Source organism: Puma concolor, chromosome C1 (genome assembly GCF_028749965.1).
Source record: "Puma concolor isolate L17-30 chromosome C1, mPumCon1.1.hap2, whole genome shotgun sequence".
In the NCBI taxonomy this organism is placed as follows: Eukaryota; Metazoa; Chordata; class Mammalia; order Carnivora; family Felidae; genus Puma; species Puma concolor.
The window spans coordinates 2,659,673-2,684,743 of NC_141674.1; the positions used below are offsets into that span (position 1 = coordinate 2,659,673).

At 51.6% G+C, this 25,071-nt stretch overlaps 1 long non-coding RNA gene across 1 annotated transcript; it reads right to left on the bottom strand.

The window, feature by feature from the left end:
- Positions 1 to 666: 666 nt before the first annotated feature.
- On the bottom strand, positions 667 to 11,880 carry LOC147577729 (uncharacterized). The gene is made up of 4 exons (XR_015254397.1): positions 10,622 to 11,880; positions 2,733 to 2,855; positions 1,539 to 1,786; positions 667 to 1,086 (listed from the first exon to the last, which is right to left on the bottom strand). It is a non-coding gene; the product is annotated as an uncharacterized LOC147577729 (long non-coding RNA).
- Positions 11,881 to 25,071: the final 13,191 nt, after the last annotated feature.

A 25,071-nucleotide genomic window follows, 5' to 3' on the forward strand; every position in this document is an offset into this window, starting at 1 on the left:
AACAAACTCAGGACAGGCTGTGCGGGTGGGGAGCCCGGGGACCCCAGCTAGGGGGGTGAGCAGGGACTCCACTGGACAGCTGCCCACAAGCCCAGGCAGGGGTGGGGCAAGAAGGGGGGAGGATGGGGGCTGCCTGAGCTGGGACCCAGGGAGTTGATTTGACACAGGGTGGACGGCGGCCAGTAGGGGACAGAGGGATTCTAGAGAAATGCATGCGGCCACCCAGTCCAGAGGGTTAAACACAGGGCAATGCCAGAAAACCAAAGGTCCCATCAGGGGGGGATTCTAAACGTTGGAGCAAAACAGTGTCCTGGGCAGGCCCAGGGTGGCCTCTGGAGGTGTCTGGGAGGGAAAACGTTCCTCCCGGCCCTCCAGCGTTGGGATCATCACCCATGACCCCTTCCGGACCGGGCTGGTGGGCAAGGCTGTCACCGTAGCTCCAGGGCAGCTGACCCTCCAGGGGTTAGCCGAAAAGCCACGATGACAGGAGACCTAAAGACTCCTGCGCTGTCTTGTCATCTCTGGGCCACAGCGGCCCAGCTCTGGGCTTCCCTGCTCTTGGCACACATGTGTGCCCACCACCCGGCAGGGAGGCCCCCACATGCTAGCCCCCTGGCTGGACAGCTGCCCCTGCCCAGCCCTCAGCCTCACAGTCTTCACCCCGTGCTGGCTGGCTGCTCCCGTGGGCCGCCCCAGGAGCCCCGCATGGCCAGGTCTTCCTGCTGGCCTGTGATGCGTGTGGCCGCTGGAAGCTGCCGTCCGTCTCCTCTGTCTGCTGTTAGCGCCGTGCATCTGCTTTGGGTCGGGATCCTTCCTTCACTGGCAGGGTGACCAGGAGGCCTTCAGAGAGCTTGCAGAGCGAGGTAACAGCAGACTGACAGTGAGGCTGCTCCCCTGACCTGCTTTCTCCAAGGAGAGGGGACGAGAGTGACCGGCCTCCCCCACGTGACTCCAGGGCCGCACTCTGCTCCTGCATCAGCAAGGTCCGGCCACGGCCTCTCCTGCCTGCTCGAGTTTGCGGTTTTGAGGGCAGGACTGGGTTCTCCGCCTTTAATCCTGGCACGGGGTTGGGCGCGAGACTATCGTCTGAATTAGCAAACAAACAATGAATGCGGAAGCAACTGTCGGACCCCCTGTCCAAGTGCCCTCTGGAGCCCCCACCACTGCGATCTCTGGGGGAGGTTTGAAGTCACTGAAAACAAAATAGCAATAGAAAATGCCAGAAGGGGCTTATATCACCTTTGTTCTCCCAGCTCACCATGATAGCTTACAAACACGCACACACACAAGGGTAAAAATAATTGGATACACTGTACTCCCCCGGGGGGGGCACAGCCTGGTTAAGGAGGGGCAGGCAGGAGGTCGGGTTACCATTGAAACCTGAGGGTGGCCCCTTAGGTGCTGTCAGCCGCCAGAGACAGGAGGTGAGGCTGTAAGGGGGGGCGGGCGCATGAAGCCACAGCTACTGGGGAGCTTCCCAGTAACTGGAAACTGTTGGGAGCAGAGAGCATATGCGAGAAAAGTGGGAGGGAAAATACCTGAGCGTTCATTTTTCTCCTGCGTGGGCCCCAGGAAAGATGCGGCGTAATTCCCGACAAAACGTGGCTGGCAATCACAGAAGATCTGTTGCCTGGCTGGTCGATGGGGCACCGGCCGCAGTCTAGGATGGGAACCTAATGGGTGGACATCCTTAGGGCATTCAGAAGACGCACAGTGGCTGAGCCCCTAGGCACCTGCCCCGGGGAAATGCAGATACGTGCACACAAAAGCTGGCTTTCAGGAGAGCCTGAAGGAGAAAACAAGCCATTCAATCATCAGTAGGCGAATGAATACACACAAAGGAGGGATATTCAGCCATAAAGAGGAATTTGGATACACAAACAAGGAAGGACCTTGAGAATATGCTGAGTGTGAGAAGCCAAGCACAGAAAAGCCTCAGGACACAGGATTTTCCCTGTATGCACCAAGTCAGATCTATGTGGGTGGGACAGAGGTTAGTGGCTGCCTGTGGCAGCGGTAGCTAACAGGCACAGAGTTTCTTTTTGGGGGTGATGCACATGTTTTAAGATGGGTGGGGTGACGGTGGCACAATCCTGTGACTGTGCCAACAGCCATCGGCCTGTGAGCAGGAAAGCCCAGAATTATATGGCGTGTGGATTCTATGCCAATAAAGATATTTAGAATTAAAAAAAGGGTGGGGGGCACCTGGGTGGCTCAGTCGGTTGAGCATCGGACTTCGGCTCAGGTCATGATCTCACTGTTTGTGACTTCGAGCCCCACATCGGGCAGTGTTCTGACAACTCAGAGCCCGGAGCCTGCTTCGGGTTCTGTGTCTCCCTCTCTCTGCCCCTTCTCCACTCGTGCTTTGTCTCTCTCAAATAAATAAAGAAACATTTAAAATAAAAATAAAATGGAAAGGAAAGGAAAGGGAAAGGAAAGGAAAAGGAAAGGGGATCGAGGTCTCCTAAAGTCTCTGTGGTAGCTGTGTGCGTGCTGGCGAAGGAAGGGGTCTGGCTTCCCAGAGATGCTCCTTGTCCCAAATGTCCACCTCTGCCTTTCTGCTGACTAACAGCCCTGCTTTGGCCCAGGGACGTCAGGTGCCCGGGAACAAACACTCCCGTGCCACGGGTCCTCTGGCAACCCCCTCGGTGGTCAGGTGACACATTCTGGCCGATGGGTTTTGGGAGGAAGTCACTGGCATACAGGGGTCCCTTCCCAAGTGAGAGACTAACCAGAATAAGGAAGGCTCTGGTTCTTGTGCTTTTTTTTTTTCTGCACAAAACGTGGACGCGACACCAACTATCTTTCCATTGCTCATAACCTGTCCGCTCCGTGCTCTTGGAGGCGGGGGAGTCCTGGGGAAGGGAGAGGACAGGGTCTCCACTGCAGACCTCAGCACCCCTCCCTGCAGCTCCTGTGGGAGTAGCAATACCTCAAGGACCGTGGTCTCATTTCCCACTCCCCAAAGCTGGGCCTGGCCCTACGGATCCCCCCTCCCCTTCCCCTGCCAGCACGCCCTAAGCTGTTGTATTTATGGCACCAAACAGAGGAAGCAGCAGCAGAGGTGGCTGGAGGAGGGGCACAGGGCCCTGGGGTCCCTTCCCGACCCCTTCGCGACAGGCCGTGCTGGGCAGGCTGGCGTGCCGGAGCAGTGGGACAGGAACTCGAGGATCACAGCTGTGAGCCTGCTGCATCCAGGAAGCTGGGGTCCTGGGCAGCAGCAGGGACAAGTGTGAATAACTCCAACTGAAGTGACAAACGCTGTCCTGGTGAAAGAGCGCTAACATCGGAACACCTAGAGCTCGCTCGTCGGACCACAGCCGTCCTGGACGGGCTGGTGTAATGCCCGAAATTCCGAAACCTCCCACAAAAGTCCACCAGAGTCGTGAGTCAAAGCCAAGCGGCAAGGGTCGTTTATTGCAGGTTCGAACCTGGTCCCCTGCGCACTCGTCGCCGGTGACGCAAGAGGCCTCGATCAGGGTTGGTACAGCGTTTTTATAGACAGAGACAAACAGCACAGGGGAGGTTTCAAATTATGAGGGGTCTGATTGGTTGATTTTAAAGTAAGGACATTTGTTGTTCTCTGATTGAGCGTCCTTTGTCTGTCCTTTGGCGGGAAGGCTTTGTCCGTTACTTGTGGCGGGAGGAAAAAGGGGGAAGGGGGAAGAGGGTAGGGTAGGTGGGGAATGTGCTTAAGCAAGCAGGTTTACAGAAGCGAGAAATGCCGGTTAGTTTATGTACAATCACTCATTCCATTACCTATCAGACTACATTTAGGAAGGTTTACAATCCATTCTACTACACAGCGGGTTACATTCAGGAAAGGCCTCACAATGCTCGTAGCAAACAGCAAGCAAAACAGACTTCTCAGCAATTGTATTTCTTATCAAAGATCCATAATAAGCAGAAAAGAGAACCTAGCTTTAAACTAAGGCAGGGCTGTCATTTGGATTGTTCCTTTCACTGGGACTAGACTAAGAGGAGAGAACGTGTCTCTGGGAGCTGGTGCCTCACTTGAGTGTCCAACCATGTTCTGACCTTGGGAGAAAGAGTCCTTTCCTCAGTACACTGGAGTCCTTGCCCCCGGGACCTCAGAATGTGACTGTATTTGGGGTTCTGGTCTTTAAAGAGGTGATGAAGGTAACAGGAGATCATAGGGTGTCAGGTGAAGGAGAGGAGGGGATGGGGACACAGACACATCCAGAGGGACGCTGTGTGAGGACACGGGGACAGGATGGCGGTCCACACGCCAGGGAGAGAGGCTCGGGAGGAACCGAACTGCTGACGCCTTGATCTGGGCCCTCCAGCCTCCAGGACTGTGGGTGGGGAAACAAATGTCTGCTGTTCAAGCTCCCAGCTGGCGGTACTTGGTGCGGTAGACCTCACACGCCGATGCGGGGGGTATAGAGAAGCACTGAAGGGTCTCCAAAGGGGACCGCACCCAAAGCGAACATACCCCACAGAGTCAGAGGCCGTGAGCTCAGGGTTCCAGCAGAGACCACAGAGGAATCCAACGCCAAGTCCCCACCTGCACCCATGTGCCCCCAGCCCTGTCTAATGTGGTCCGGCTTTGCTTCCTGTCGGTCTAGGAAATTTGGAGCCATGAGTCAGGGCCCCTAAACCAGCCCTGGTGTTTGTAGCCCACCTGAGCCAAGCCAGGTCCCGGAGGGAGGTCCACGATGGAATGAATCACCATGTCCCAAATCGAATGACCTTCCAGAGGACGGGGCAAGGGGGAAACGGAAAGGAAATCGCCCATCAATTGTTTGGAGAGCTGGGGGTGGGGGGCTTACAATGCCGATTCCAAAATAGCATTTGTGACACAAAATACCATTTGTGACATGTTTTCAACCCCATCAAAGAGGAGGGGTTCGGGGGGAACGGGGTGGGGGGAGTAAAGAAGAGAATTCATGTGACGGAACCAGTCTGTTTTCACGCATCGTGTTTCTGACTATAAGGTAGCAGACAATTCCTTCAGAGAACTTGGAAAGGATGGTGAAGATCAGGGATGGGGGTAAGATTTCTCACGAACCCACTGAAGACGGCGGCGTGTTTGGGTGCGATCCTCAGTCTGGATAACCCGTGCACGTTCCCGTCACTGAGAATCATGTTGTGAGGACGTCTCTGCCTCGTGATGAAAATAATTCCTCCGAACACGGGCTCCGCATCTTCGCAACAGCCCGTCCGTGATGGAGCCACAGTAAATGCTTCGTCTGTTTATAGGAAGGAGGTTCCTCCTCCGTCTAGGTAAGAATGCCGTTAGCGTATTTGTGGTTGGAACTTCACGAGCACCTCTGATCTGTCTGGCAGGGCTGTTCCCAGAGCGGGAGTCACTGAGCGGCGGATGCTGTCGGGCGCCTCACTCACATGGTCAGAGCACTGATTTGCCCAAGCAAACTCACGGTGTGTGACCCCACCGGGCACACTGTCCGCGGCCCCTCAGCGGACAGCACATTGACATCATGAGTGTGCCATGCACCCCTGCTGGCCGTCCTGCTTGCGACCATTCGGTCACGTGAGAAGGGAACAGGATATCTGATTTTTGGTAAACTGTTGTGGGTTTCCTTGGGCTGCCGTGACAAAGTACCAACACCCGCGTGGCTTAAAAGACAAGACTTTATCTCTCCTGGTTCTCGAGGCTGCAAGTCCGTCTATTCTCCCCTGGTTCTGGGGGCCGGAAGTCCAAGATCTGGCTGCTGACAGGGGCACGCTCTCTCCACGGGCTCCAGGGTACCATGCTTCTCCCGTCTTCCAGCTTCCGGTGGCTCCTGGCATTCCCTGGCTTGTGCATGTGTCACTCTAGTCCCTGTCCCGGTCTTCACTGGCTGTCTTCCCTCCGTGTGGTCTCTTCTTAGAGGGACACCAGTAACTGAATTAGAGCCCGCCCTAATCCATCATGACCTCATCTTAGCTTGATCACGTCAGCAAAGATCCTGTTTCCAAATCAGGTGCCGTTCACAGGCACCAAGTGTCAAGGCTTCAGCATATTTTTCAGGGGGGCACATGTCAACCCCGCAAAAGCTGTCTGGTGATCTCGCCAGCGCTCTAAAGGAAGAACTCGCTTTGCTGTGTAACCCAGACCTTAGCACAGCTGGGAGGTGCCAGCCAGAAAATCCCACCGCTGGCATCTGGACTGCAGGAGGCCAGCAGGAACTGGGGAAACCCGTCTTATTACCTTGCTAGTCCCCAGAAGGCATGCCTGTATTTAAATCCACTTAAAACCAAGCTACCACAAGCTTTCCAGATGATATCCAGAAGGGAGGGTCTGCTCTAAGGAGTACATAAGAATGATGTGCACTGAACACATGAATTATGAGTCTGTAAATGATGCTCCAGAAGGAGAGAAGGAGGAGGAGAGAGAGGAGGTGAGGGATTCCTTCCCTTCCTGGGGCACTATGGGAATCCTGATCAGTGCATTCGCTGCTTTGGGGGACATTCGTCACAGACTACACAGGGGGAGCTGGTGCCTGTGCAAATAAAGAGGTGCTCTCAGGGAGGTCAAATGTATGCATTTCAACAACGCTGGCCTCCAGGCTTCTCTCTGAACCAGCCCAGGAATCTGATCTTCCCACCAAACCCATCCGCAGATCTAAGGGAAGTAAGGATAGACATCAGACGCTGACCTTGGTGCAGAGCCTGTCCTGCACATGCCCCCCCCCCCCCCCCGTGAAAACAAACCTCACAGAACGTCTGCATTTTGCCTGGACTTTATTGTGGGCCAGCTTTCTCTGCAGCAACATTTGCCCTGTTCAGGGAACTACAGGTGTCACACACACCGTGCCTTTTGTGAAACCGAGATGCACAGCCGGCAAGCACGTGGGTTTGGAATGGGTGGCCCTGGCCTCCCTTCTCTGCTCCCCAGAGACGTCTCTGGTCCGGGTTGGGTAAAAGTCACTCACCAGCAGCCTCCAAGCACATTTGGGACCCAAGCCATTTGCCACACGTTTAATTTGCAGCTGGAGCAGCCAATTCATAATTCAAATGTTACTGCCCTAAATTGCACACACATTTGAGCAGAGTGGAGATGGAGAGATTTGGGTGCTTTTAAAGAAAACCCATAAAGCCCCCATTTCTTTCCTATTCTAGTGAGTTCTGCTCTCCTGAGCAACTTTTCAGCTCCCTGAGAATAGCATGTTTTGAGCAAAAGGAGACTGCACAAATGAAAGAAGAAAATTAAATATGAAAATTTAATTAAATCCCTCTTTGATCATTCTTCCTAGAACTGATGGAGGGGCTGTTGCCACTTAGCCACAAATAAGATAACCTCGAAGGCTAATTAGAATAAGGGACCGGCCTCTGAGGTGGGAGGGAGACGCTTATCACCCACTCAAATGGGCCATTCTGATGAAAGCGATACTCCGGTCTTCAATTACTTGCCATTTGTCCTTTGTCAAGTCTCATAGATATATAAAGTGTTCTTTGTGCCTCCTATAAGACCTTCCAGCTTTTGTAGGACTCCCCAGAAAGGGCTGGGTGCCGTCTACGGGGTGAAGGGCCTCAGCAGCTACATGGGAAGTTCTGCTCTTTATTTTCCAGGGCTGCGGGGGGCGGGGGGGGACATAGCCTTTAAAACTAGCCCCGCCCCTCCCATACCGGGGGAGCTGCATTCCTGAAGGGAGACAATGACACAGGTAAATGAAGGACCAACAAGTCAGGGGGGAACCAGAAGGCACCCCATGTGGGTCGGGACACTGATGTGGCCCCTGCACTCTGACATCCCATATGACAGTAGTCACCTTCCCAGTTAGATGGAGCTTAGGCCAGTGTAAAAAGTGGGTGTGCATCAGGGCGCTTGGGGGGCTCAGACGGTTCAGCACCTGGCTCTTGATTTCGGCTCAGGTCATGGTCTCACGGTTTGTGAGTTCGAGCCCCATGTTGGGCTCTGTGTTGATGGTGCAGAGCCTGCTTGGGAATTCTCTCTCTCTGCCCCTCCCCTCCTTGTGCTTTGTCCCTGTCTTTCCCTCTCAAAATAAATAAATAAACATGAAAAAAGTCTTAGCAGAAAGTGAATATGCCTCTGTATGCACACATGAACACAGGCGCAAACACAGAGACACATACATGTACACACATATGCACACACAAATAAGTACACACACATATGCACACACGGTAGAAGTCTGTGTCTGGAGAATATCTTCAGGAAGATACCAAAAATGGTTTGTGTGCTGTCCCAAAGTTAGAAGTCTGATGTGAGCCCTACATGTTGGGAAATATGCTAACTTAACAAACTTTGCTCTGGGATGAAAACAACCCCCCCCCCCCCCCCCCCCCGCCCCTGCCACCCCCGGGGGCAGATAAAGGAAAAGAGAGGAAGCTGAGTTCAGGGTCAAACACAGGAAAACATCCCTGATTCAGGCTGTGGCGGTGTGGAATTCCCGATGGCATAATTTATGCGGCGATCAAAGCCTTCCCTGGAACGATTTATGAGGAAGTATTTTGCTAAGCAAATCATGTTGCAAAGGATTTCAGGGGCATTGTTTAAATTATTAACAGAATCCATTGTTTCATGGCGTTTGGGGAAGAACATTTTCATACAACTAATATGATATTACAAACTATTTTAAACAATTGCTTAAGGATCCTGTCTCCCCTCGCAATTTATTGAACCACGTCTTTGTTTAACTTGCTTGAAAAATTACATAATAATTTTTATTATATTTATATTATTATAAATAGATCTGTCTTCAATTCTTTGAAGTTAATTTTTCATTAACTTTGGACTGGTCTTCTCTCTTTGTAGCCCAAGAGGCAGAGAAGTGCTCCGGTGATCCCTCCATGCGCCAAACCACCCCAAAATTTGCGGCTTAAAACAAAGATTTAATGCTGGTTGTGATTCTCTGAGCTGACCAAGCAACGTGGTGGCTAGGTTTGCCTGGGCTTACTTGTAAGGGTGGGCTCAGTTCTGGATCTTTTGGGGCCAGGATCAGCTGGGACAGCCCCATGTGGTCTTTTGTTCAGGCTTCTTCCTGGCATGGTGGTCTCAGGAAGCATTTCAAGACGGTGAAGGTAGAAGTTCCAAGGCATCTGAAGGCCAAGGATTCTATAATGGTTAATTTCATGTATGAACTTGACTGGGTCATGGAGTGTCCAGACAGCTGGTAAAACATTATTCCTGAGTGTGTCTCTGGGGATATTTCTGGGTGAAACTAGCATTTGAATGGGAAGAATGAGTCAAGCAGGTGGCACTCCTCAATGTGGGAGGGCATCACCCAATCCGTCGGAAGACTCAAATAGAACAAAATGGCGGAGGGACATTGGACTCTCTCTCTGCCTGACTCCTTGAGCTGGACATCAGTCTTCTGCCCTTGAAATGGAACTAGAGCTTCTCAGGCCCTCAGACATCATCTCTCTGTTTTCTCACTGCTTGTCCTGGGTTTCCAGCTTGCAGATGACAGATCATGGGACTTCTCAGCCATAATCACATGAGCCAGTTTCTCATAATAAATCCCTTTTTTCTTTCTTTCTTTCTTTCTTTCTTTCTTTCTTTCTTTCTTTCCTTCTTTTTCTTTCTTTCTTTCTTTCTTTCTTTCTTTCTTTCTTTCTTTCTTTCCTTCTTTTTTTTTCTTTCTTTCTTTCTATCACCTACCTACCTACCTACCTACCTGTCTCCTACTGGTTCTGTTTCTAATACAGCTCCTAAACACACATGCCATTTCCACCAAACTCTAGTGATTAAAGCAAGTCACAAGATCCCTCCCACCCCCAAACTCAGATTCAAAGAGAGTGGAAATAGACACCAACTCTTGATTGGAGGAGTGGTCTTACTAATCTACTATAAAATATTACTAAAGATTGTTGATTCCTGGGGTGGAATAAAAGAATTGTGGGGGCATTTCCCTTTTCTGGAAGGCAGAAAATATATCAAAGGAAGTCATGCAGGCACCTCTTCAAGAGCAATAGGAAAAGAGATTTCAGATGAATTCTAATAAGCCAGAATGTGGACATTTGACAGAAGGATTCAAATACAATAATTTAAAGAAAAAAATTTAGGTCTTTTTGCAAGAAATGATCTTACATGTCAATTCTTATCTCAAATTCCCTCTGTGAATATTGTCAAATGACTACAGAGGACAGACACGTTGAGCACTTTCTGACATCTTCCTTAGCCACAAAGAACTCCATCCCTAATGCTCCCTCTTGGATCCACTGGTAACAAAGAAATTTGGCTGAGGTCAGGGGTGGGCTAATATACTGTATTAGTTTGCTGAGGCTGCTGTAACAAAGTACCACCAACAGGGTAGCTTAAACAACAGAAATGCATTCTTTCCCAGTCCTGGAGGCTGGAAGTCCAAGATCAAGATGTTGGTAGAGTTGGTTTCTCCTGAGGCTTCTCCTAGGTGTGCAGATGGCTGTCCTCTCCCCACAGGGGCCTCATATGGTCATCCTTCTGTGAGTGTCTGTGTCCTGATCTCTTCTTATAAGGACCCACCCATACGGCCTCATTTTAATTTGATGACCTCTGTAAAGACTCTGTCTCCTAACATGGTCACATTGTGAGGTACTGGTGGTTAGAGATTTAACATATGAACACACTCAACATCTAAATTTGGAAGGACACAGTTCAGCCCTCAACAGACACTATCTTCTCTGCTGGAAAAAGTAAATTAGTCAACCTTACCTTCTTCTTTCCTTAGAATTGAAAGGATGTTCACAGTCTGGGGGAGGACCCACAGGTGAGCAGATTGGTTCACAACCTTCCTAGTGATGACAGGGTAGGGGCTACAGCAGCAGTTAGGGTTCTGGTTGACAAGAAACAGACTTCTACCTCCACATTCGGTTTGTACAAAAGTGTTTTGAATTTTTATTTTTATTTGGATGGCTTCATCAAAGCAATAGGATTGACATGCATCCACTTAACTTGGAATAACTTAAAAGGAGTTTGTTAAGCGTCAGAACAGCATGGATGAGCACTAAAACGAACAGAGAATTGTTCTCTCTTTTTCCCTCCTGAACCAGGTCCTCATCACCACCGCTCACACTCTTTCATCCTCTGATATCAAAGACATTACAGGATGGAAAACCCTTTACAAACATTAATTAATTCTCACAATCCTCCTGTGAAGCATGGGGGATCATTTTTTTCTCTCTTTTAAAGAGGAGACCTGAAACCAACAGGCTAAATGACTAACCTGGATGGAAGTTGCCAGAAAGCTAGAAAATGGAATTTGGTTGAAAATTGGGTATAGAAAATTAATTTTGTGTTCCAAGAAGATGGGAAGAAGTACAAGTCTTAGTCCAAAGTGGACAGTTCATGGAAGCAATCAGGTGGAGCAAACAGAGCTCTCAAGATTTGGGGATCAAAGGGATTTGGGATCTGAGTTATCACAGGGAATCTGAAAGATAATCTAGTCGAAAGCTTTCTCATTATCAGCTTCCCAATCCTGCCCTGGGCCATCTGGCCAGAAAGGCACATCCTGATTCTACTCATGATTTAGACCCTCAAATCCAGGTGGTGATTTTGGTCAGTGATGTTAAACATCATAGAGATAAGGGCAGATAGATTTTTGAGGGTTCGTTTTGGGGCATTTCAGACCCTAGCTCTCTGTGGGGTGAATGGTAAGCTTACAAGAAGCACGCTTGCTTTCCCCATGCTGATAAAATTCTGTGGCAACTGTGGATCGCAGTTCAGGCACCCTTCACCTCCATCTGAGGACCAGTGGATACGGCAGCCACTGTCACATCCTCCTCCAGACCAGACCCCTTCTGAGAGAGACTTAGATGCTCACAAGGTAGAGAAAGCCTAACTCAAAGTGGCTTAAACAAAAAAGTCAATACATTGACTCATGCATCTTAAAAACCCATGGTGCCAGCTTCAAGTCTCAGTGATGTCACAAGAACACCTGAGCCAGCTTCAAGTCTCAGTGATGTCACAAGAACATCTGACCTGCTCATTTCCACTTCCCTCTGTCCTGAATTTTTTCTCAGACAACTTTGTTTCCCCTGTGCAGGAGCAATGTTTGATGGCTCTCCAGAACTTTCTAGCCTGGAGGCATTTTAGTACAAGGATGAAGAGCAGACATACTGGCCCTAAACCACTACTTGGAAACTGTCTGATTATGGACAAGTAGCTTCACTTCTCTGTGTCTCATTTTCTTCATCAGTGTAAGGGGATGATGAGAGCTATCTCCCTCATAGCATTGATAGCTGATTAAATCAGCTCATATGCATTAAATACTCAGCATGGTGGCTTACCCTACATGAGAAAGTGCTCAGCGATGGCCAGCTATTATTATTACTGTTGATGCTGTTAGCTGATTCTTCAGAACTAGAAGCCCATTGGCCCATAAAACATAATGGGGATCAATGGTGAAACTCACATATTGTTCTGGCAAGGAATGAACATTTTCATCTTGAAAGGGCTAAGAATGTGGGTGCTAAGGCAGGCTGTGTTCCATCAGAGTGGCCCAAGCCTACAATTTCCTGCTCTGTGGCTATAGCTCCATCTGTTAAATGAGAATAATTGTACCTACTTTGTAAGGAGATTGATATTTAGAGAGTGACCAAATGTGAAAAGTTTAGAACAGCCCCTTGTCTATGACAAAACTCCAATAGTGTTACTAACAGTTTACAAGCTTTTCCATACATGTCGTTGGAGAAAACTAGTCATTCTGCTCTTGCTGGCACTGTGTTCATTTGCACATTCCTGGCTGTGGACCTCCCATGAGTCCAGTCCCGTGCTGAATGCTGAGCCCACTAGGGACAAGGTAAAAAAGACATATTCCCTGCCCTCCAGAATAACAAAACTCACAAATGCTGAGCACTTAATGCATTACGGGCACCATTCAAGTTCTTTACATCAATGGCATTTCATCTCTTTGATCATGATTTTCATTTCCAGCATTTCCATTTGGACCTTACTTATACTTTACTTCTCTCTGCTGAAATTCCCCACGCATTTATGCATGTTGTCTACCTTTTCATTAGATCTCCTAATATATTAACTATAGTTATTTTAAAGGCCCTGTCTGATAGCTGCAAACCATAGGTCACTTCTGGGTCTCGTTCTATTACTCTTCTGTCTCTTGACAATGGGGTGTTTTATTCTTGCTTTTTTGTGTGTCTCATAATTTTTTTTAAATTAAATTACAGAAACTGTGTGTAGAGAAACAGTGGACAGTGAAGTAAATAGTATTTTACTCTCAGAAGTGAGATTTACTTTTTTCCTGTAAGGCCATTGATGTAAGAGATTGAGGCAACCTGGTCAAGAGTTGAGTTGGGTTGGGTTTTATTGTTGCTATGGTTACCTTTAGTGAGCCTGAGAGCCCAAACTCCTCCTTTTGTGGGCTACTATTACCTTGTGCCCCATCTCAGCCTCCAGTGATTTCTCCCTGCCTGTATCATGGAGGAGGCACCCTTCCCACGCTCTGTCCTCTCTCTGTGGCACACTGCCATTTCTTGTTGCCTGTTCAAGATGATGGTGTGGGTATGGACTGGCTGTTCCTTCTTCTCCAGTCTTAGGCAGGCACTGTGAGGCTGGGCCTGGGGGCAAGGGAGGGGGTTCCTATACCCCTTGATCCTCCTCCCTCCATAGCATACCCTCTGCCTTGTACCTGTGTGGGGGGGTCTTGGGTAGGAGAGCATCCCCCATCTATCCCCCAGGGATGGCAGACTTCTGTTGTATACCAGTTTAGGATCTTGGGTCCTATCTAAAGTCTTTTCTGCCCTTCCCTCATGGATGCATAGCTTTTTTTCTACCCTCTGCATTGATCTACCTTGACTGGGACTGGAGCTGAAGGTTCCTGCTCCCACAGCTCCAGAAGATGAGGGCTTTGTCTCATAAGAATGAAGGGGATGCCTGGGTACCACCAAGGTGGGCATCTCTCCTGGTCTCTTCTTGTCTCCATGACCTTCACAGTGGAAGACCAAGGCAAAGGTCTTGAGAGTTAATATGGATGCTCCTCGTCTCTGGGCTCCCAGATTTTATACTAATCATGCTAGCTCACACTCACTTTTAAGGATTTATTAAAATTTTAGCTATCTTCTTCCCAATCAATTTTATGGTGGCCAACCTCTCTTTCTGCATGTTGCCAAGATTAAACAGTTCATGGGCCCCATCTCTTTTCTGTCACCTTTTGGAATGTAGTTCACCTGGTTGCCTTGCCACCTCAGCTCTCTCATAGTTTCAAGAAAGATAGGTTATTATTTGGTTAGATTACCTGGATCTTCCTGCTTTTCAGTGGGGGAATCAATGCTCTCACACAGCTTTGTCTTTCCTAATCAAAGGCAGAACTTTTCACAGCTAAATACAAATCTATAAGGTCAACAAATCTTTGAGGTCACTATTCTCATGACTCCCATTATACAGATGGAGAATTGGAGTCACTGAGATGTTCAATTACTTGCCCAAGGTAGCCAGGATCTGATGGGGGACCCCGGACAGGCTGGCTCTGGAGGGCACACATCACTGACCACTACACTGTGCTGCTTCTTTGGGGGCATGAAAACAGCCAGAGAGACTTAACAAGCTTCACTTGTTTAAGGGTCAAGTGCCAAGTATGGTTAAAGACAAAGAATTAAATGCAACCCTAGGAAAGAAGCAATGAATCCACCAAAATACAAGTATTCATGTGTATATGGGTCCAAGCTGAGCAGGGAGTTAAAATACTCTCAGCCATGTGTTTGAGTCACATCACCATCCCTGAGTAGCTGAGTGACACTGGAAAAGTTAATTAACCCTTTAAAGCTCTTGTCATGTCATTTCTGAAGTGGACAGAGCATCATTACCTCTATCCTAGAGTTGATTAACTTCTCAGGAAGCCTGGGGAACATCAAGGACCCAGCAGGTGAGTGTGGCTGTGCTTGTTGAATGCAGGTGCATGATGAGAATATTACCCTTCAGGCCATAGATAAATACAAAGATGCTGAACTATCTCCAGATGTAACAGACTCACTCCAATGATGCCTGTATGCTTGCTGCGCTGATAGCTCATGATGAATATGGCGAATATTCATGCAACAATTATTACTTGAGCGTCTGCTATATCCCCGTGGCTGAAAGGCTTGGGGATATAACAGTGAAAAAGGCAGAAATGGCCTCTCCCTATGAAGCATACATTCCAGCAGGGGAAACAGATGATAAACAGATCAACACATAAATTAGAAAATACCAAGAGTTACTAAGAAAACGGAAGAAGATTCCATAGACTGGATGCTTGTGTTTCTCCCCAAATTCATATGTTGAAATCCTAATGCTGGATACAATGATGTTAGGTGGTGGGGCCTTTGGGAGGTGATTGGGTCATGAGAGTGGAGCCCTATGGATGGGATTAGTGCTCTCGTCGGAGACCCCAGAGAGCTCCCTTTGCCATCCCACCATGTGAGAACACAGCAAGAAGATAGCTGTCTACGAGCCAGGAAGCGGGTTTTTACCAGACACCAGATCTGATGGCACCCTGATCTTGGACTTCTAGCCTCTGGACCTGTGAGCAAGAAATGTCTACATGAGCCCCTGGTCCGTGGCAGGGTGTGACAGCAGCCTGAATGGACTGAGATGAGGTGAGGAGGTGGGGAGTGGAGTTGGGGCAGTGGTGAAGGTACATCTCCGTAGGAGTTCCAGGAAAGCCCATGTAAGGAGGTGGTTGAGCTGAGCCTTGGGTGAAGAAGGACGCATCTCTGCCCCCCTAGTGCCACCTCGCCTGTCACAGTGACTGGCTTGCTGTCTATCATGCCCCACGTCCATTTTCTCCTCTTGATCTCTGCACTTGCTGTTTTCTCTGTCTGGGTTTCTGGTTCCTACAGCTGCCTGCCTGCCTCCTTCTTGTCACTCAGGACTTGGTGTCATCTCCCGCACAAACCTTCCGTGACCTCCCGACCCAACCGTCTTTCCTCACAGCCCAGATAGCCTCTGTCACCTCTTCTGCTTTATTATTTCACAGCACTTCTCACTCTCTGCATCTACCCTGCCCGCAGATTGATTTACTTGTTCATTGTCCATCTGCCCCCTAGCTCTGAGGTCACATGGGAGATGGACTTTGTCTGGCCACGTACCACTGAACCCAGAGCTGAGCTTGGAGCATCCCCCGTTGGGAGATCTTGACCAGACACATGACCCTGCACACACTGCACATGTGGAGTTGCCAGCAGGCATGGCTCGCAGAGGCTGAACTCAAGCAGATCTGCTTCTGATGGCCTGGGAGGGGGCAGCGATTGGACCAGTCTGGAACATCAGACCACCAGTCATGTTCTCTGTCTGCCAGCAGGCAGTGAGCTCAGTGTGAGCGGGGAGGGGGAATGCTCTGAGGAGCCTGCCATTAAGAGTGACAACAAAGGACCAGCAGAGCCAGACCTCAGCGGGTGTCAGCTCCCTGCCCCCACCCCAGCCAGGCAGGAGCAAAGTGCCCCGATTCCCCCCAAGGTACCAAGTCCCACGGGCAGGAGCTGACTGCTGTTGAATATGAGATGTGAGACTATCTTTGCACAGACTGGAAAATGACAGTCAAGACCACAGCACTTGGTGGCCCATTACACAAAGCTGATCCAGATTAAAGCCTGCCAACAGTTCCCGGAGGTGTCATGTGACTGAGAAGGCAGTTCCCATTGGTTCCGGAGGTGTCACGTGACTGAGAAGGCAGTTCCCATTGGTTCTGGAGGTGTCATGTGACTGAGAAGGCACTTCCCACTGGTTCCCAGAGCTGTCATGTGACTGAGAAGATGGCGCCTCTTGGGTTCTAGGGTCTGTGAGGACGGCGGCCCCACTTGCTGAGCCTCAGAGGTGGGGCTGTACTGACTGACCCTTGGCGGTGGTTGGGGGTGTGTTTCTGATTGGGCTCAGTCCTGGGGTTCACTGCGAGCCTTGATAACAAGATACTCAGCCAGGACTCGGACCGTTGCCCGCCTGTGTACCACGTGGCTGGTGTTTGCGCCCCTGATGCTGAGGCAACCGCAGGGAACAGCTTTGGCACACCCGCCACTCGAGGGCCTCATACGCCCACCAGAGCCTTCGTCGTCTTCCAGTCTTGTGTCCACGATAAAATGTCAAAAGAAAAAAAGGAAGCCGATGTCTGATATTACTACTTTGAACTTTCTTAGCTACAGTCTCTGGAAGCATGACATTTACGGGGAAAAAGGATCAGAAGGAGGGGGTAACCCTGAGCGTATTGTTCATCATCTTTATCTCTGGGATTTTCGCTTTAATCTTCTGAGCGCCCTTGCACACCAGGAGTCTGGGCCCCGCCTGTGGTTGTCGGTCGCTGCATAACAATCCACTCTGCAACCAGAGAGGCTCAGAATTTTGTTCCTCAGACTTTTCTGGAAGACTTCAGCTGGGGGTCTGTCTCCGGTCCACAGGAGTGGCCAGAGCCCTGGTGGGGCCAAAGCCCTGAGGTTTGATCTCGCTCCCCCGTGACCGCGTCCAACGGGCGGCTTAGGCTTCCTGTAATACAACAGAGCCAGGGCGGTCAGCTTGATTGCAAGGCGACTGGCTTCCCTCCCAGCCGGAGTCCCAGAGCAACTCTTGTGCACAGTCAGGCAGCTGCTTAGAAGGCAGAATACCCCTTGTGCTGCCTTGGACTGGTCAGGACCAAAGGGCAGGAGCTAGATCCAGCCCTCCGTGAGACGGTGGCCAAGACCGGCAGCCACCTTTAATCCGCCACAGTGGGAGGACTCCTTTCCACTGCAGGGGACAGTGCCCTGGGAAGGCAGCTTCCGGTGGCCCCCTCGGCACCACGGGGAATGTGGCCCACTCTGGTTGAGGGCAGAGATGCCACTGCCCTCTTGTGCCACCTCTTGGTCATATGCCACCTCCAAGAAGGATTGGGTGCTGTCTTCTCTGTTACGTGCCCCTCCCACCTGTAACAGGTATTCTCCACCTGTGAGAGATGGAGAATCTCTCACCTGTGGAGAGATTCTCCACCAGGATGAGCGTGGAGAATCGGTGGCATCTCTGAGACCCAGTGCACCTACAGCCTCCTCTGTGGTCAGCACACGCCTGTGACAGTGTGAGAGTCCTTTTGCCGCCTTGGGATATACTGAGAGCTCATCCGTTAGCTGGTCTGCTGCTACTTCTCCCCGGAATTCACCGTAGGAAACTGTCTCCATCTGGACGCCCTGTGGTCCCCTCTGCTCACACCCTGCACTCAGCAGGTGTGGATTTGGCCCAGTCTGAGCAGCTGACCTGCAGACACAGCACGAATGCCCAACAGCAGCCTGGGAGGTGAGACACAGCCACCATCGCCCCAGAGATGCATGCCACCAGTGCAGTGGGAGGCAGTGGGGACATCCGGGGACTCAGGTGGGACAACTCAGGAGCTCCTTCTGCCCCAGTGCTTTTCTCTGACCTTCAGTGAGCTCCTAACTGTGCTCCCTCTGGGCCCCCGGCTCTATACCTGATGAGGTTTTGGAGTGGTGGGGGTTCCGAGCTGACGGCCAAGAAGGAATTCTGGAGATGTCTTTGGTGCAAAGAAGGTGATTTTTTTGGAGCACGGGGACAGGACCCGTGGGCAGGAAGAGGGGCCCTGGGGTTCTGAACACTTACTGGTTATATACTAAGGAGTTGGGGGAGGTAAAGACCACAGGGAGGCCTCCAGAGGGACAGTGATGTGCTAACCAGGACTCCTAAGATACCCGAGGCCTTGCTGTCCTCAGGCTGAGACTGTTTTCCCTCTGGTGAGACACTGACATTAGGACGGTGGGGGGTCCTGGAGAAACGTTCTGCTCTGGATTTGCCTCAAGGATCTGCCAATGGGCTGCGGGTCATAAGGAAATTTAATGTCACCTGCCACTTCCTTCTCACCTCTGTTCCCACGTCACCATGGAGGGGAGGGTGATGTTGGGGCTCCAGGGAACTGAGCCTACAGGTTTCTGGAGATCAGGCTATTGGCAAGATTGCCTTTTTCTTGGAATTTGCTGAGATATTTGTAAACTGATGGAGACTCATGTCCTGCAGGCCTGTGATCTCTTTCAGCTACCATTGGATTTCTGTCCTCTCCTTTGTCCTCGGATGGCTGGGAGAGCCTGAGGAATGTCACACATATCCCACCCAAGGCAAGAGGGGGTTTGAGGGGGTCTCGGCTGACCTTAATCATCCCTCATCATAACTTTAGGAGGTAAGTGTTCCTTCAAAACATCTCGAGAGGTCGAATTTGAGGTTGTTTTCCATCTACCAGTAAGACCAGGCCAGCCCCTCCACACCCCTCCCCCTCCCCCAAGGAGACCCTGGAACCTGCAAGAGGCTACAGCCTGACCCGGATGTCACCTGTGTCCCTGGAAGCACAAGGTAATATGACTGGAACAAGTGAGCATCCTTTAGCTGATGCGGACACTTTCAGTCCCCCCTCCCTCTATTCTTTGGCACATGCTCCTTGCAAAGCCTGTGAAAGTAAACCCGCGAAACAGAGAGGGGAAGGAGAACCAGGAAGTGGGGTGTCTAAAGGTTTGGGACTCCACAGTAGGGTGGGGGGCGGGCTCATATATATTCCCAATAGGTTGTAAACCTGTTAACTGGACAGCACAGCTTTCATTTGGTATTTCTGAAAATGAATCGTCTCCCTTACCTCTCAGTCTACATTCCTTTTCCTTCTTCAAATCCGTACCCCACAGAAGAAGCCCATCCCTCGCCGGCGCCAGGTAGGGCCGTTTCCCTGTCCGTTGGGGTGCAGCCATTTGATCTATATAAGTGAATCCAATTTAGCTGATTCATCTCTCGTGTTTAATTTTTATGTTAACATAACAAGGTTATACAGCTGAACAGGAGAGAGGCCGGGGACGGAATTCATAAGTGCCAGCTTCAGTTTAAAAAAAAAAAAAAAAAGAAAAGAAAGTTCCTGGAGGAAACAGGTTGAGAAGGCAAGTCCTCAGACAAAGGTTTTCTCTTAGGAGCTCCGAAAGCTTTCAGCTTGATTTAAATATAGAATCAAAGCCATTGGCATTTAACAACCTGTGTGTAAAAGTCAGGATTGACTTGTAAATAAGGCCCCGGCTGGAGCAGAAGGATTTCCGAAATAAATACATCATTGGGCTTTATGGATGGGTAGAAAGGGAGGCGTGCGTGTAGTCAAACCTGGGAGGACAGAGCGATTTTTGTGTTGAGTGGATTTTCTAGAATTCGCCGTGCTGTTCGTGTGAGTCTCCAGGAGGGAATGCTCATTTGCTGCTCTAAGAGGTCATTTGTGGGTCTTCTCAGGCCAGACTCACCTGCTATTTTGCATCCCTCTTCCCACTCGCAGGGATGGTGGCCGCCCAGTCCTTGGGTTCTTGGGTTCTTGGGGGTCGCCTGCTAATTTGGAAGCGGGCCAGGTCTTGATGTGGGGAATGAAGGCAGAAGGAAATGGCGGGTAAAATTAAATTTCCTTCTAACCTGCAGCCCATTGGCAAAGACTTGAGGCCAGCAGAGTAAAACCTTCCCCCAGGAACTCCCTGCCGTCTTCATGTTTATGCTCTGCCAGAGGGAAAAACAACCTGAGCTTGACCATGGCCAGGCCTCCAGGATCCAGGGAGAGTCTTCAACCCTCAAGTGTATGGTCAGTCACTCCTCACCATCCGGTCCAGTGCAGTTCTTCCTGCCCGCGAGTCCCGTTCCCGTGCTTTCATAAAATCTAACCTTTTTGCACCAAAGACGTCTTCAAGAATTCTTTCTTGGCCGTCAGCTCTGGACCCCCTGTCACTGCAAGACCACACCGCTGAGACCTGCAGAGGTGGCATCGTGGGCTGGCCCTGCGTCGTCACCAGATTGGGCAACGCAGTCTTGTGAGTCAGAGGCAGTGCCTCCCTCGAGGCCAGTTTTCCCAGTGGGAAAAGAACCATGTGCTGCTCCCACGACCCGTGACTTCTTTAGTCTCCTTACGACTGAGTGGCGCTGAGCTCAAGGTGGAGGGACACGGACTTCTGGGGCTCTGGGGGAGACCCAGCCACAGGATCCCTGAGAGCCGCCCCACTCAGACCCGGTGGGAGGGTGTCCCCAGCCCTTACCTGGGGACCTTAGCCGCTTGGCATCTTGAGAACAAGAGGACGCGGGCCCGCCACCCCTTGTCCCTCGCTGAAGCCACTTTGCAGGGTCCCCTGAGAAGAAGCGGCTGAGGAAGCTGGTGTTTAAACGTTGTGGAGTGGGAGAGACGGTTGTCATGGCAACAGATTGCTCTGACTGAAGAGGCTGGGTCCTGGCGGCACAGGAGGGGGTGCCGGGGAGGCAAGACGATATTTCAGAGGGGCTCTAGCCAGACAGGAATCGCACATTTGCATTTTGGCTCCGATGTCTGGTGGGACCGGGGAGGGAGGTGAGTCTGGCCAACACCTTCCAGAGGGTCGGGGAGTCCGGCCCCCAGACCCACACACGAACCTCCCAGAGAAGGCTGCACCCCAAGTTGCTGGAGGCGAGGCAGGCAGTGTGGGCAGTGGTTGGAGCCGGGCCCCGCCGTCCACCTGGTTGGCCTGACGCCGTGTGTCTGGCTGTCGGCCGCCTAAGGAGACCAGCACCAGACGGATTGGCCCTCCCTGCCTCCCTCCCTGTGTTAGCACTGGGTGAGCAAAAAGCTTTGCATGTCTAATGGGTCTGGGGTCTCCTTGGGGGGATGCAAATACTGTGGAACGTGCTGGAGACGGTGTTTGCACAGCACCGTGAACGTGCTGAGTGCGAGCTTGCGCACTTGCAAAATGGTTCATCGTATGTCGTGAGTTGCACCTCGAAATAAAAATGGCAACGGAGGCCTTTGCAATCCCTGCCATGCCGGGTGTGGGGGCATGTGGACCCCTGCCGGCTCCCAGAGCCTTCCTTCCCCTGAACCCTGCCCCAGGGCGGGGAGGCCCAGAGCCGGTCATGTTCCAGGGACTCTGAGCGTCAGTCTCTAATCTTAAAGAGCACTCACTCCTGGAGTGCCAGCCCCCCTGTGCTAAACCCGTCAACGGACCGACTGACTCAGCAACCCCCAGCATCTCCCCATCCTCCCAGGCCCCGCAGGTTAAGTGACAGCTGAGAGCTCACATCTGGGGAGGAGATGGCATTAAGTGGGGGGGGGGGGGGGGAGACTCCAGAGTCCTCCCAGTGTGTCCCAGGCACAACACCCATGAGGACATCGGACCCAAAGCAAATTGCAGCCGGCTCGCTGTGACCCCACCAGTGAGGGGTGGCCTGCCCACCACCCCGCCTTCCCAGCAGGACACCACATGCTTTAGGTAGACGGGCTTCTTGGGCTAGTCTGGCCTTGACTCTGCACATGCCTGGGCCGAGGCTGAGGGAGGCAGAGCCAGGCCGGCCACTAGGGAGGCCACGGGCCACTGGGCATCTGGACCATTGGGCAGCAAAGGTCTGAGGGTGCTTCCCCTGCGGGGAGGGGACAGAGGCGTGTTGGGAGGGGAAGGAAGGGGAAGCAGAAACCAAGGGAGAGACAAGGGGTGTCACAGGGTTGGTGGTCGTGGCTTCCTGTGTCCCGGGAACTGGGGTCACCGGTGGCGGCCTGTTGCCCTTCCTGTGGCATGGTCCCCGAGAAGTCACGGCTACCACACTCCCCACATCACCTGAGGGGGGCTTCCCTCTCGTCCCAGGTGTCTCCCCAGCTCCTGCTCTCGTACTTAGCTTGTAAGCCTGTCACCCCAGTCTCTGCCCCCGTCGTCACATAGTGGCTTCCTGGTCCCTGGGTCTGTGTCATCACGTGACATTCGACTGTCTGTGTGTTCTCTCTTGTCACCTGTCATTGGTTCGGGTCCACCCTAATGACCTCGGCGTAGCTTGTGCAAAGGTCACATCCACAGATTCTGGGCATTCAGACTTGAGTACATCTTTTTGGAGGACACAGTTGGATCCACAACATAGGCTTTAAATAATCAAAAAAGTGAATAAATGCCCCTGGCACCTGGGAGAAGTGAGGTGGGCCCAGGAGTACTGGAGGATGAGCTTCTAATGGGTGGCCTGTCCGCAGCGGAGTCTGAGAGGCCCCCCAGAGGAGGAGGCATTTGGGATGAGACCCCAAGGAGCTATGGGGATGGAGCAGGGCAGGTTTTCCAGGCAAAGAGAAGGGCATGTGCAAAGGCCCTGTGTAGGAGGCAGAGCTGAGGGGGAGGGAGAGGAAGAGGACAGGAGAAACCAGTGAGGCTCGGGGATGGGGGGGCTGGTCAGGCAGGGCACAGATTTGGGCACTGACCTTGAGAAAAAAGAGCGGTGTGTGCAGTTGGCTTGGCTACCTCGATAGAGACCAAACAGCAGTGGTTTAAGCCTAGAAGAGGGTCTATTTGTCTTTTCTGTAAGCTCCGGCAGGCAGGTGCCCAGGGGCATGAGGCAGCTGTGCTCCGAGGACCACCTGGAGGCCCAGGCTTCTTCCAGCTTGCGGCTCAGCCACCCCGGAAGTGCCGGGCTGTCCTGGGCGACCCCACCCAGCAGCTCCTGCCAGCTGCAGGGGGGAGAGAGGAAGGAGAGAGGAAGCGATGGGGAGGCACTGCCGAAGCAGGGCTCTGTGGCCTGAAGTCAACTCTGGTGCTTGCCGGACGCGCCCACCTGGCTCTGATCTGTTTGTTCTCCAAGGAGCTCGGCCTGCATAGGTTCCCCCAGGGTCAGGGATCTTGGCTCCCTCTGTCACCTCCCCAGGCCCAGCTCCAGGGAGTGCTGCCTACTGAGGCTTCTGGGTTGCGTTCCTGGCCACCTTGCAGCTGGTGACTGGGGTAACCAGCATTGCCCCCCAGCAGAGGGCAGACATGAAAGGCAGGGGGAGGGCCGCTGGGCCGGGGGAGGCCAGTGAGCAGGTGTCTTGCCAGCTTTCCTTCAGGTGCCTGGGATCACCGTGGCCCTTGGAGACACCGGAGCAGGACTCTGTATGTATCATGGCCAGTGACATCTGTGTTGGGTAGAAGATGGTGAGACGGATGTGTGCCCTTGCTCTGAGTCGGGTGCGCAAGGTGACTCCAGCCCCACAGCTTGATTCCCAGGCCCTGGAGACGGTTTAAGCTAAAGGGGGTTCTTTCAGACGTGCCGTGGCAATCTGCTCCTGCCCCACACGCCCCCAGTCTGTGAATCCATCACATGTGCGGGCTTCCCCCTCCCAGTACCTTTACTTCTTCTTTATTCGTGTATGTCCCCCCGCTTTATTGGGATCTCGTTGGCAAATAAAGATTGTGTGTATTAAAGGTGCACAACGTGACATCCTGACATACACTGTGAAATGGTCACGACAGTCAAGATAATCGACATCTCCCTCACCTCCCATAGTTTCCGCTTTGTGTGCGTGACATCCCGTAAAATTTACCGCGTTGCAAATGTCAAGTGCGCGAGGGCGTGCCGTGAGCTGTGGTTCCCTTGCCGTGCATCAGACTTGCTCATCTGAACACCAAGGCCTTGTCCACTTTGACCAGTGTCTCCCCGTTTCTTCCACCGCAGCCCCTGGTAAACTCCCTTCCTGGCCTCTGTGTCTAGGAGTTCGGCTCTCTCCTATTCCGTACGTAAATGATACCATGTGGTCTCTGTCGTCCTGTGTTTGGCTTCTCTCACTTAGCACAATGTCTTCCAGATTCGTCTGTGTCACACAGGCCACGATTTCCTTCTCTTAAGGGAAATTCTCAGCAACACTTCACCGTATATTTACGCTGTCTGTGCCGATCCGTTGATGGACGGGTGTTTCCGTGCCTTGACTACAGTGAACGACGTTGCCGTGAACGCGGCCGGCACCTCTTCGGGATCTGGTTTCATTTTCTTTGCATCTACTTCAGTTTTCTGAATTTGTTTATGTGTTCATCACGTCTGATGCTAGAAAGTAAATACCGTACAGATGGGGGCTTTGCTGTTTCTCTAGGTCAGGGCCTAGCACACAGTAGGTGAAAGGGCGGGCCTACACCGGTCGACTCCATCTTGTTCTGTGTCCTTCACCTTGACCACGCCTCCTCCCCTTGAGTAACCTCCTGCTCACCTGCCTAACAGGACTCCGGCCCTTCCCCAGCCAATCGGCTGAGGCCACAGCCATTACCTCACCAACTGCCCCTAGGCCCCAATAAAACCTTTGTCCTTTTGAAACTCGCTCTCTCTCCGGTATCTCACCGCTGCGTCAGATTGAGCTCGAGCTCGAATAAAGGCTCTTTTGCTTTTACATCGGACTCAGCTCCGTGGCGGTATTTGGGGATCACGACTTCTGGGCATAACAGTAGGTGCGCACTGAG